The sequence below is a fragment of the Lissotriton vulgaris genome, chromosome 2_1 (genome assembly GCF_964263255.1).
Source record: "Lissotriton vulgaris chromosome 2_1, aLisVul1.2, whole genome shotgun sequence".
NCBI classification, from domain to species: Eukaryota; Metazoa; Chordata; class Amphibia; order Caudata; family Salamandridae; genus Lissotriton; species Lissotriton vulgaris.
The window spans coordinates 1,040,686,664-1,040,698,962 of record NC_141687.1 but is presented as its reverse complement, the minus strand read 5'-3'; the positions used below and the strand labels follow the sequence as shown (position 1 = coordinate 1,040,698,962).

The 12,299-nt window shown below is 46.8% G+C and overlaps 1 protein-coding gene across 2 annotated transcripts in view; it reads left to right on the top strand.

The window, feature by feature from the left end:
- The window catches only part of GPD2 (glycerol-3-phosphate dehydrogenase 2), a 1,314,993-nt gene that overhangs the window by 63,274 nt on the left and 1,239,420 nt on the right, over positions 1 to 12,299 (top strand). The window lies entirely within an intron of this gene.

Sequence of the window (12,299 nt, the reverse complement as noted above, 5' to 3'; positions counted from 1 at the left end):
ACATTAAAATGTTTCATAACTGAACCATTTGGTCATTTAAGGCAGCAACGGTACTTCTATACCCCTCTCCACCTCCTTCAGTTTCCAAAGATCCATCCCCGCTCGATGCATCACACAATCAGTGCCTCCGGGCACCCTTTATGTAAAACTTGATCCCCCCGGGCCCCCCCCTTCTCTACCCTGTGGGAGTTAAATAGCCTAGACCTCTCTTCCCTCCCCTCCCAGCCCCCCGTCTAATCCATGGTAGTGTCGCCATTTTGCCCAGACTCTGCAGAATTTTTTCGGGCATCCCCTTGCCTTGTATGTCACTCTTTCAGTTGCCATATAGAGGTTTAGCCCTCTCCTCCATTCCTCTATGTCCGGTGGCTCCTGCGCTCCCCAGTGTTTTGCAATGTCCCTTTCGCTACCACCAGTGCAAGTACTAGGAAAGTGATGAGTGGGCGCGGGAGGTCAACCTCATTGGTCATACCCAGCAACACCAACTTAGGCTCCTGTTGGAGTGGAACTCCCAGAACCTCTTCCAGTTCTGTAAATATGTGTGTCCAATAGATTTGTATTCCGTCACACGCCCATATAGTGGGGAAGAAGTCTCCCTCTTGCTGCAAGCACCTGAGGCAGCGGGCGTCTGCCACTCTCCCCATACGGAGGAGACGTTGTCTATCATAGTACGTTCTGTGGAGCACATTAAGTTGGATGAGGCGTAATCTTGATTTGATCGCCACCTCCCTGGGGTGCATCAGGGCCATTTCCCAATCTAGGTCTTCCATCTCTCCTACCTCTGCCTCCCATACGCCTCTGAGCTTTGCCAGATCCCCCAGCATGTTGTTCGTTAGAGTCTTGTAGGTGAGGGAGACCGCCTGTCCCACCATCTGTTCTTGAAGTAGGCGCCCCTCTAGCGGTGCGTATTCCGGGATATCACGTCACGGGATATTCTGAACCCTCCACGCATTGCGGAACTGGAGGTATTTAAAGAGCTGTGACTCGTGGAGGCCGAAGTCTCCCTGCAGGGCCCTAAAGGTCTTTAGTTCCCCCTTAACAATCACATCTCCTATAGTGGAGATGCCTATATTGTCCCATCGTTGGAATCCGCGTAATTTATTGAGCTCTGGCAGCCAGTGACAGTGCCACAGCGGAGTCTGCCGTGTGAGCTTCTTCTCCCACCCCATACGTTTCGTGGCTCTGGTCCAGGCTGTGAGGGTCTGGACCGGTCCTGGGAGGAGCTCCTGGGGAAGCTATTTCCTGACTGGGAGCACTCTAACCAGTTGAGGAAGACACAAACGTTTCTGCACGAAACGCTGATGGCAAATAAGAAAAAACGTACAGCACTTGAAATAAAGATGGACAGGGTTGCAAATGATGTGAGCATCTAACAACCGATTTCAAAAAGCGTCCAGTAGGACGAGCACTTTTGCAAAGAATGCCAACCAGACACTTGATGGCATTAAAAGCATGGAACGGACAACTGTACGCCTTCATGGGAATCCATATATCTGACAGAGCAAATGAATGTAGACATTCCAGTATAGTTCCTTTTCAAAGTTCGCTGGATGAGTCATCTAGAGCAACGTGTATTGTATAAAGTGATTTATTTTATTGAGATACTAAAAGAATTCAGAGATGAATAAAAGCCGAAACCTTTAACTCCAGCATATTGGCAGTAGATATTTATCAAGATTGAATGAAGTAACGGTTCAACTTAAATTCTCAAAACAGACTCTTGTTGTCACACTATTTATCGAATAGGGCAGATCATGTCTGCAGACTGGCGCTCCCGGTACATCGTCCGCATATAGCGAAGTCTTTTCTTGGCCTTGCTCAGTACCTGGTCTCATAAAGCCTGTTATGTCCTCGTTCTGTCTGATCCTGGCTGCCAGTATCTCGATGGTGAGCGTAAAGAGGAGGGGAGAGAGGGGGCACCCCTGTCGGGTACCCCTCCGGATCGGGAATTCTCGGGACAGTCTGCCCACCTAGGAGTAATCTTAACCGAGCAGAGGACAATTTTATGTATCACAGCCCATTAACCCTCAGTGTTCTTTTGTTGACTTAAAATGCCATACACAGTCCCTGCATAGCCTGGGACAAGGCTATGAACAATGGTGGTGTTGTTGTAGGACTTGGGGTCCTTTGGTCCTAGCTGCTTGCAGAAATCACATCCCTATCTCTGTATTCAAGATGCATTGGATTATTACCTTGGGAGGGGGGGGGTCTTCGTCAGGCACCAGTGCACTTGTTCGACTCCTTTTCCAGAACTCCTGCAGCAAATGCTTTATTGTACCAGGAGCGCCAGTCTGCAGACATGATCTGCCCTATTTGATAAATAGTGTGACAACAAGAGTCTGTTTTGAGAATTTAAGTCGAACCGTTACTTCATTCAATCTTGATAAATATCTACTGCCAATATGCTGGAGTTAAAGGTTTCGGCTTTTATTCATCTCTGAATTATTTTAGTATCTCAATAAAATAAATCACTTTATACAATACACGTTGCTCTAGATGACTCATCCAGCGAACTTTGAAAAGGAACTATACTGGAATGTCTACATTCATTTGCTCTGTCAGATATATGGATTCCCATGAAGGCGTACAGTTGTCCGTTCCATGCTTTTAATGCCATCAAGTGTCTGGTTGGCATTCTTTGCAAAAGTGCTCGTCCTACTGGACGCTTTTTGAAATCGGTTGTTAGATGCCCAAATCATTTGCAACCCTGTCCATCTTTATTTCAAGTGCTGAACGTTTTTTCTTATTTGCCATCAGCGTTTGGTGCAGAAACGTTTGTGTCTTCCTCAACTGGTTAGAGTGCTCCCTGTCAGGAAATAGCTTCCCCAGGAAAGTATATTTGTCTGTTCTGCTCTGTAGTTGAGATCATGTGTCCTTGTCTCTACACATCGCCTCAGTCAGAAAACAAAATAGCAGAACGCATCTGAGTGCCGTAGGCTGATGAGCATCCCTGTGTGACTAGTTGTCCATATTGGCTCACAGCACCTCGATTGTATGACCCAAAGAAGGAACGTCTGATTGTGTCCCTGCCTTTAAACTAGAATTCATGATCAGGCACTTCAGGGGAGAGGAGAACGAGATTTGTGGCCAGTAGGCAGTATTTGGCCACCAGACAATAAGTGGGTAAACACCCTGTAGGGTAGGAAAGTTTCCAAGTGTAAAAGGAATGGCATGGGGTTGACTGCAGCCTGTCGGGATGCTCATCCCTCTATGTAGCTCTCTTATCCATGGGGTGTGCCTTCTACTTTTTGTCCTGCCTGGTTCTTCCAAGCCATCCAGTAAAAAGTATTGTTGTATCCCAAGGGCACCTTATTTATTCTACCTCCATAATTTCCACCAGCATTCAGTCTCTTACCTCTCAATCTCCTGTAGCATTGGTGGAATGAGGTCAGCTAGTGTCCCTTCCTTCCTTCCTTCCTGTATTGCATTTATTACAGGCATTCTTATCTTATACAGTGTCAAGGCAACTCTCTGTATGTGATGGCTTCAGGGACATAGCGAGGATTACAGTTCCCTGCCCCACATAGGCATAGCATCATACTGCTGTATGCAAGATAATCTTTGCTCTGCCCCAGTGCCTGCCTTAAGGGATAATTGGTCAGTGCAAAAGTCTGCCCACTCATCAATTTGAGAAAGCAGAGCCCCTGATCCAGGCAAGAACTGGCTCCACTCTGACCATCTCAGCCCTAGGCCAAGCCCACCACAGACATGGGCTGAAGGGCCCCAACCAGTGGAGATCAACGAGGAAGAAGGGGGAGATCAGAGAGTGACATCAAACCACACGTTTCTTCCTTTCATCATTTTTTGCAAGTCTGTTCTAGCTAAGTCCTTTTTTTAGGGATGGTCGCACGCACACCCCTTAGGACTCAGCACGTTTGAAAGACAGCTGTATCAGGATTTTAAGGCTGTGTCTGGATTTTAAGGTGATGGGATCCAGCACGAACAGAAGCTTAGAATGATGACAACTTGTCCGGCACCTATGCCACGCCTCCTGACCCCAAGCTCTCTTGACTGCTGTGTCCTGCTTTGAATTCATATTTTGTTCAGCTTTGTGATATCTTGGCTTCTGCCTCTTGGTTCAGGAAGAACCAGTTCTTTTACTTCCTTCCTTCCTGGGCTTCAGATGGTACTGTGTACTTCTGAATTTGGCTGATGTAGAAGTCCAGCACTTTGTCACCTGCTTCGCAAATGCTGTACCTCCAGATGTTGTTTCCTATACACTGGCGTGGTTATACAATGTGCTAGACTTGAGAGGAGTGAGAGGAGTCTTCTGTTCTGGGAGCACAATTGAACTATAGCCTATAGGAACCTGAGACCTTTCCCTTGTATGGCTCTATGGAGTACAATGCAGGAACCACCGGTGCCGTGTGCTCCTTGATTTTAGGTGTACTCCGGTGTTTTGAATATTTAGAAATGTGTGCAGTATACCTTGTAACTTCTATGGGTATATCGGGTAAGGAAACACGCGTCAGTGTATGCGTTGTATCTAATGCACTGCTTTTGACTTATTTCACTCGCGGTTAAATTGCCTTGTTAAATAATTGCACATGGGAGCTAAACTCTTCGAAAGATTGTCAATCATGTATGCAAGAGAAGTTTTAGTAATGGCTTCACGGAGGACGGTATAGTTGGTATACTAAACAGTTTAGGAATATCCACTCTTTGCATCTTAAACACACGATATTTCGGGTAAACTTTGAATACGAGGACAGACTGAAGATCTGTTTGTTTATATCCGTGATTTCTGTGCTATTGAAAACAAACAATAGTGTAAATAGTGGATGTTTTAGAATTTTTATATTATTGCTCCAGTGAATTCAGATAAGTAATACAACGACGTTTTGTTTTTCTAGCATAAAAATGTGCTTTTAAAAGAAATCCCTTGCTTTCTACACACATGGTGAGGCTTCCTGCATTTAAACATTAAAGCTTACCTTTTCCCTATGAAATATAATGTGCCATTCTTCCTCGTGTTTACAGTAGACGAAGGTGCAATAATTTACGCTGCATTGAAAATGTCCCGTGTACGTACTTGCACGCTCTCTGTGACTACTGAAAGTAGTCTTTAAACAAGCATTTGCAATGCAATAGGTCTCGCCTTTACGTGAGTTTTAGCTCTTGGCATTGTAAATCACAATAACTTTTATTTATGTTTTGGTTTATAAAATTGTCGCCGGGCAGGCCTGCCCCAGAGGCCACATTAAGATTCACTGGATTGGTGGACTGTATTACCTCCGTTACCCTCTCTCTCTCGTTCCAAACAGGAGAACTGGTCTTGGGACACTGATCAGGAGACACACGAGGAAAAAGAACAGGGAGCCTTTAACTGGGCTTTCTTTTGTGACTAGGCTCCGCCCACAATGAACATCAGCAGAGAATCACTGGATTTAAACCCGGAAACACAACCGAAGGTGTGCGACGCCATCGACGCGGAGGAGGAGAGTAATGGAGCTGCGGGAGAATCAATGAGAAGCTGCACATACCTTTCGAGGAACAGCGAGGAGCCTATGACAGCGCCAATGGAGGCAGAGCCAGGAGGCCAACAGCCCCGCTTATACCAGAGCCAGGTTCACAGGAAAGCGTGGCTACTCCAGGTACGAGACCGTTTCTCGGGTTGGGCAGGGAGGCGGGGACGCCCATAGATCGCCTCAGAGCACGTCGCTCCAACTCACAAGCCGAACCCCTCCCTTTTTCCTCACAGCCCGTTCCCTGTGACCCGACACCTCACCCCCTCACCGAATCGCTACTGTAAATAGATTCCACTGATTCCACGAGTGCAGCAAGGTGTCTCCTCACTCCCGGCCCTTTAGAAGTGGGAATAGGTTAAACAACCGGACTGACTGCTTCCCATTTCTGCTTTTCTTACTTTGGGGGCAGACGTTTCACTGCTGAACTGAAGAGGAAGAACGAGACCTGGTCCAGAAGCCGCCTGACGGACCTGAGTGCCCGCCGCCACCACGGACCCAGCAAAGTTTGCTGCTGAAAGACTAACATTTTTTTCTCAAAACAAGGGGGACCCACTAGGAGGCTATGGACCATGGGTATCAGTTAATTTACGAAAACAAAGGTCCTAAGCTCTAGACAATGTTTCATACCAATTTTATATAGACCACAATAGGCTGCTATATACTTTTCCTTTGCCCAGCCAGGCAAGGGATTTATTTATAAAATATAACAAGTGTTCAGAACTTGGAATACATTTTGACAACAAACATTTTTGTCTGTAGTAAAGCACAGTCCTGTGCCGTAATTGAAAGCGAGAGGAGATTAAAGAAAAAGTATGATAGAAAGAAAAGTGTACTTCAGGCAAGGAAAGGTGAGCAAACTGGGTACTGTTTTACATCAAAATTGACAGTAATTCCAAGAGTAGTGCATACAAACAGTAGTATACATTAATTAGCTGTATGTCTACTAAAAAGAGTCGACGGCATTTCGATCCCAGGCTCAAATTATAATGGGATCATCTTCAGGACTTAGAAATTATATTGCCTGGTATAATAGTATGTATGCCTTTGCAACGATAAGGGATAAGTAGTTAATGGGCAACGGGTTGGTTCCGACGCTGGGCGTAAATTGCCGCTGGCGCATCCGTGCAGGAATTGTCCTGAGTGGCTGAAAGACTAACAAGCAGACACAAACGTGTTCTAAAGAAAATAAAACTGTACCTACCCAGAGCCGGTTTCTGTCCTGTTTCTTCCCCGCCCCCACAAAAATGTAAATAAAAGGCATTGTCATTTACAATGCCAATAGCTTATACTCCAGTAAATGCGAGACCTAGTGCATTTAGTCTACCCTCAGGGACATAATCATAATGGTCTGTGAGAATGCAACCACTTGATATAACTATTGAATTCATATCTAATTTAAGCAAAAATCTAAATAGTATGGCTAGGATAATCCTAGTGATAGAACGCTGCTTCATTTAAGCCGCATAATTTTCCACCTTTTCTTGGTTGATATTTAGAAAGTCGCAGTAAAACCATTAACTGGTGGAAAACGGTATCCATGTCTGTTTATTGTGTCTGATGCTGTACCATTTCATCAGTAAAAGTTGAATTCAGGAACATGGGCCCCTAATAGACTTGCCCACGATGTGAGGTCATTGCTTATCCGTGCCAGGGCAGACTTAAAAGCAAGAGTGGATAGGAAGCTTTCGTACCGTATTGTCCTGTTCTGCAGTGTCTGGAGCCAGCCAGGGGTTAGGCCAATGTCAGCACGGACAGAGAGAGGCCTATCTTTTTATTTGCTCATCACACAACAATGAGTAAGGGGGGGGCTTGGAGAAAGGGAGGACTCTGTGGAATTTGCAAGGGAAGGTGACAGCGTCCTGTGTGTGTGTGTGTGTGTGTGTGTGGGTGTGGGTGTGTGTGTGTGTGTGTGTGTGTGTGTGGGGGGGGGGGGGGGGGGATCACGAAAATAACGAGACACATGATCACATCCACAGAAAAAAAAAGCCAGGGAGCAAAAGAGTCACCTTATGGTGCGCTCGCACATAAACTGAAAGCTAGGAGGAGTGCACATGAAAGTGAACATCGCCTGTCTGTGGGCGCACTTGGTTGGTCTTCCTTCGCAAACCAAAGCGACAACAGTATTCTCGTCAAGCCGAAGCAACGCATGGGCTGCGTTTGCTAGGCGAGACCTATCAAGGCGAAGCAGTGCATGCGCTGCATTCGCTAGGCGAGACCTAACAAAAAGGGTTGTGAAGCTAGAATCCTGAAACAAGCATGGAAGATTTGTCAAGAGGATCTGTTGCTTTCTTAGTGTAACTGCATGCAGGCAGTGTGTGTTTTGTGTGACGGTTTATGCTTACGAAGTGTAATGAAGATTTCTTGTAAACTAGAATTTGGTGCAATGCGTCTCTGCTGAGAGATATTATCTTATAAAGATTACTACTTTGGACTTGGTTGAATACAGTTCCCAATCACACACCAGTTCACAAAGTATTCTCTTTTTTATCTACAGGACCCGAGCTCTCACAAATGTTTATTTTACTCTTAACAGCTGATTGGCATCGTTACTTCACTCCGAGAGCAGTGCTCTGGGAAGGAAGATTGCCAGCAGTGCTTAAGGCATCTCAGTGGTGAAGGACAAATTTGACTATTGCACTGGTCAGTGAGCGTGATGCTTTTCAATTCTAGTGTTGCCTACCCATCTAACATAATCCAATAGAATTCAGTGTGCTTTCTGAAAGGCTGTGCTGAAGAGTTAACAATACTACCAATCCCATGTCTCTAACTGTGTAGTGATCTAGACACAAATGGAGTCACTTTAGAGTTTCGACTTCAGTCATTGTTAAGGCTAATATGTATCTGAGGGGAGACCAGTCTTCCTTCAGACCACGTTGACTGGATCAACTTCCAGCTTTCTCTTTGTGAACCACCTAGTGGTTACTCCCTTCACCTGCTTTGTAGCGGTGATTGCCTTGGAGTGAGCTGAATTGCCTTCGTTTCCAAGCTTTCAGTCTCGATTGTGGGACGTCTACTCGAGAGTGAGTTTGTGCAACATATTTGATCCTGTGTTCAACCTATTTACAATTGGATATCTTAAAATTTATTTTTATCTGTTTCATAGACGCTAGTGGGCGTATTTTTATCTTTGTTCTTAAAATAATTGTTGATGTACAGCGTGATTAGCATATTGTATTACTACCTAAGATTCATTCAAGGGCTGAACGTATAGGGTCAGGACCCCTGGGCAAATACATCTCCTACCCATCCCTAAGGGAGCTCTGGGAGGCTATACAGGATATCTCCAGCATGAGCAGCCCAGACATTTGCATCCCATTAATGTCACTGAGGGGAAGCAGACAGATATAGAGTTCAGGTAGGCATGCACTGCCATAAACTGTAAATGAACGTGAAGTTGTCATGCTGACCATTTGAAACTGGGACTTTCTCACGTTTTTTTCGTATGCATATTTTATAGATGCTCATTGCACCATCAGGATTCAAGCAAGCCGGGCCGAAGACGGCTGAAATGCCAGAAACCGGTCCCCAGTAGCTTGTTTTCTTCCCAGTGAAAGAATTGGCTTGGTAGTTTGGTTTGCCCTGATCCCATGATACACTGGGCCAGGGACAGACTAATTTGCATATAGCCAGGTTCTGAGCTGGGATGGTGCAGTGAGCTGAAAAACGGTGTTGGATTAAGCCCTGATCTCTTGACTGGGTGAGAGTATTCTGCTTAATTCAGAAGCTCTGTACATCACCACCCCCTGTTTAATTTGAAGCTAATCTCAGACAAGACGGAAGTCTACATCCTCGGCTCCACCCCCTCGGCCTGGGACGACTCCTGGTGACCGACCGCACTGGGAACAGCTCCAACACCCACCGACCACGCACCCAATCTAGGGTTCATCCTCGACTCTACTCTCTCCATGACAAAACAGGTCAACGCCGTCTCGTCCTCCTTCAACACCCTCTGCATGCTACGCAAGGTCCACAGGTGGATCCCCACAGAAACAAGAAGAAAGGTCACCCAGGCCCTCGTCAGCAGAAGGTTGGACTACGGGAACGCCCTCTCCACAGGAGCCTCGGCCAAACTCCTGAAACTACTCCAACGCATTCAAAACTCCGCCGCATGCCTTATCCTCAACATCTCTCGCTGCAGCCACATCGCCCTCCACCTGAGAGACCTGCACTGGCTCCACGTCAACAAGAGGATCCCCTTCAAGCTCCTCACCCACGCACCCAAATCCCTCCACAACACCGGACCATCATACCTCAACAGATGACTCGGCTTCTACACCCCCAACTGACCGCTCCGCTCCGCCGACCTCGCCACAGTCCCTCGCATCCGAAGAGCAACCTCCGGCAGCATATCATTCTCCCACCTCGCTGCCAAGACCTGGAACACCCTCACCACGCCCCTACGGCAGACCCAGGACCTCCTAACCTTCCGAAGACTCCCCAAGACCTGGCTTTTCGAGCAGTAGCAGCATCCCCCCCCCTCCAGCGCCTTGAGACCCTCACAGGTAAGTAGTGCTCTTTACAAATGTTCTGATTGATTGATTGTGGATGTGCAGCATTTACTTGTGTGTTTGGGCATGGGAGCACAGCATGCTGTCAGAGCACTGTGAGATCTTAATGAAGACCTATGGTGAGGCTGTTACACATGTGGCTTTCAGGCACTTTGGCTAAATACCTTTCAATGGATTTTTATAAGGGAACTAAAATGAGGAATCAATGGTGTTAAGGTATGAAAAGGGGATGGAGATGGAATGTATTTGGGGCGATGAGGTAGCCATGAATTAAAAGCATCCGAAGTAATTGTTTGATATTGATATCCCCTCAAGTAAAGCACTGAAATAAATACCTTTTTAACAACATTTTTGCAGAAAGTAAGCCATGCAGTCTTTCATGTACACCTGTAAAATAAACGTGCAAAACATTTTTGAAATAATACATTCAATTAATGTTTTTATATGCAATTATAAATTGCATGAATCCTGCAAATTTACATTAAACATTTAAGGTGAAATGGGTTCTCCGTAATGGCATTCCATGAATTTGTTTTTCTATGAAATCGCAGAAAACCAGATAGCACATGAGGAATTCATGATAGTTTTGATACCATGGATTTAGCCCCCTCATTTTGAGAAAACATGCTAAGCAGATAATCATGTTGGATGAATTAAACCTTTAAGGAGAGGAGACATGAAATTAATACATTTGCTGTCTTACTGGTTATTTTGGGGCATTAGATCTAGGACCTCATTAGGAGCCCAACCCTTAACATATGACGCACATGTAACTGGGTTCTTGAACTGGAGCAGCCATGGCTAAAGTGTTATCTATACAGCCAGTTCCTTTATCTGCTCGTTATCTGATCTCTTTGCAGTATCCATATATGTCTTGCTAGTAAGGCTAAACAGCCAAATGAGCTCTTACGTGGGAGCCATATGAACCCTTACGTGGGAGCCATATGAGCCCTTACGTGGGAGCCAAATGGGCCCTTGCTTGAGAGCCAAATGGGCCCTTTTTGGGAGCCAAATGGGCCCTTGCTTGGGAGCCACATGAGTCCTTGCTTGGGAACCGTATGAGTCCTTGCTTGGGAACAAATGAGCCCTTGCTTGGGAACCATATGAGCCCCATATGAGCCCTTGCTTGGGAACCATATGAGACCTTGCTTGGGAACCATGTGAGACCTTGCTTGGGAACCATGTGAGACCTTGCTTGGGAACCATGTGAGCCCTTGCTTGGGAACCATGTGAGCCCTTGCTTGGGAACCATGTGAGCCCTTGATTGGGAGCCGTATGAGCCCTTACGTGGGAGCCATATGAGCCCTTACGTGGGAGCCAAATGGGCCCTTGCTTGAGAGCCAAATGGGCCCTTTTTGGGAGCCATATGGGCCCTTGCTTGGGAGCCATATGAGTCCTTGCTTGGGAACCGTATGAGTCCTTGCTTGGGAACAAATGAGCCCTTGCTTGGGAACCATATGAGACCTTGCTTGGGAACCATATGAGACCTTGCTTGGGAACCATGTGAGACCTTGCTTGGGAACCATGTGAGCCCTTGCTTGGGAACCATTTGAGCCCTTGCTTGGGAGCCGTATGGGCCCTTGCTTGGGAACCGTATGAGCCCTTGCTTGGGAACCGTATGAGCCCTTGCTTGGGAACCGTATGAGCCCTTGCTTGGGAACCGTATGAGCCCTTGCTTGGGAACCATATGAGCCCTTGCTTGGGAACCATATGAGCCCCATATGAGCCCTTGCTTGGGAACCATATGAGCCCTTGCTTGGGAACCATATGAGCCCCATATGACCCCTTGCTTGGGAACCTGTGAGCCCTTGCTTGGGAACCATATGAGCCCCATATAAGCCCTTGCTTGGGAACCACATGAGCCCTTGCTTGGGAACCACGTGAGCCCTTGCTTGGGAAACACGTGAGCCCTTGCTTGGGAACCATGTGAGCCCTTGCTTGGGAACCATGTGAGCCCTTGCTTGGGAACCATATGAGCCCTTGCTTGGGAACCATATGAGCCCCATATGAGCCCTTGCTTGGGAACCATATGAGCTCTTGCTTGGGAACCATGTGCGCCCTTGCTTGGGAACCATGTGAGCCCTTGCTTGGGAACCATATGAGCCCCTTATGAGCCCTTGCTTGGGAACCATGTGAGCCCTTGCTTGGGAACCATGTGAGCCCTTGCTTGGGAACCATGTGAGCCCTTGCTTGGGAACCATGTGAGCCCTTGCTTGGGAACCATGTGAGCCCTTGCTTGGGAACCATGTGAGCCCTTACTTTGGAACCATGTGAGCCCTTGCTTGGAACCATGTGAGCCCTTGCTTGGGAACCATGTGAGCCCTTA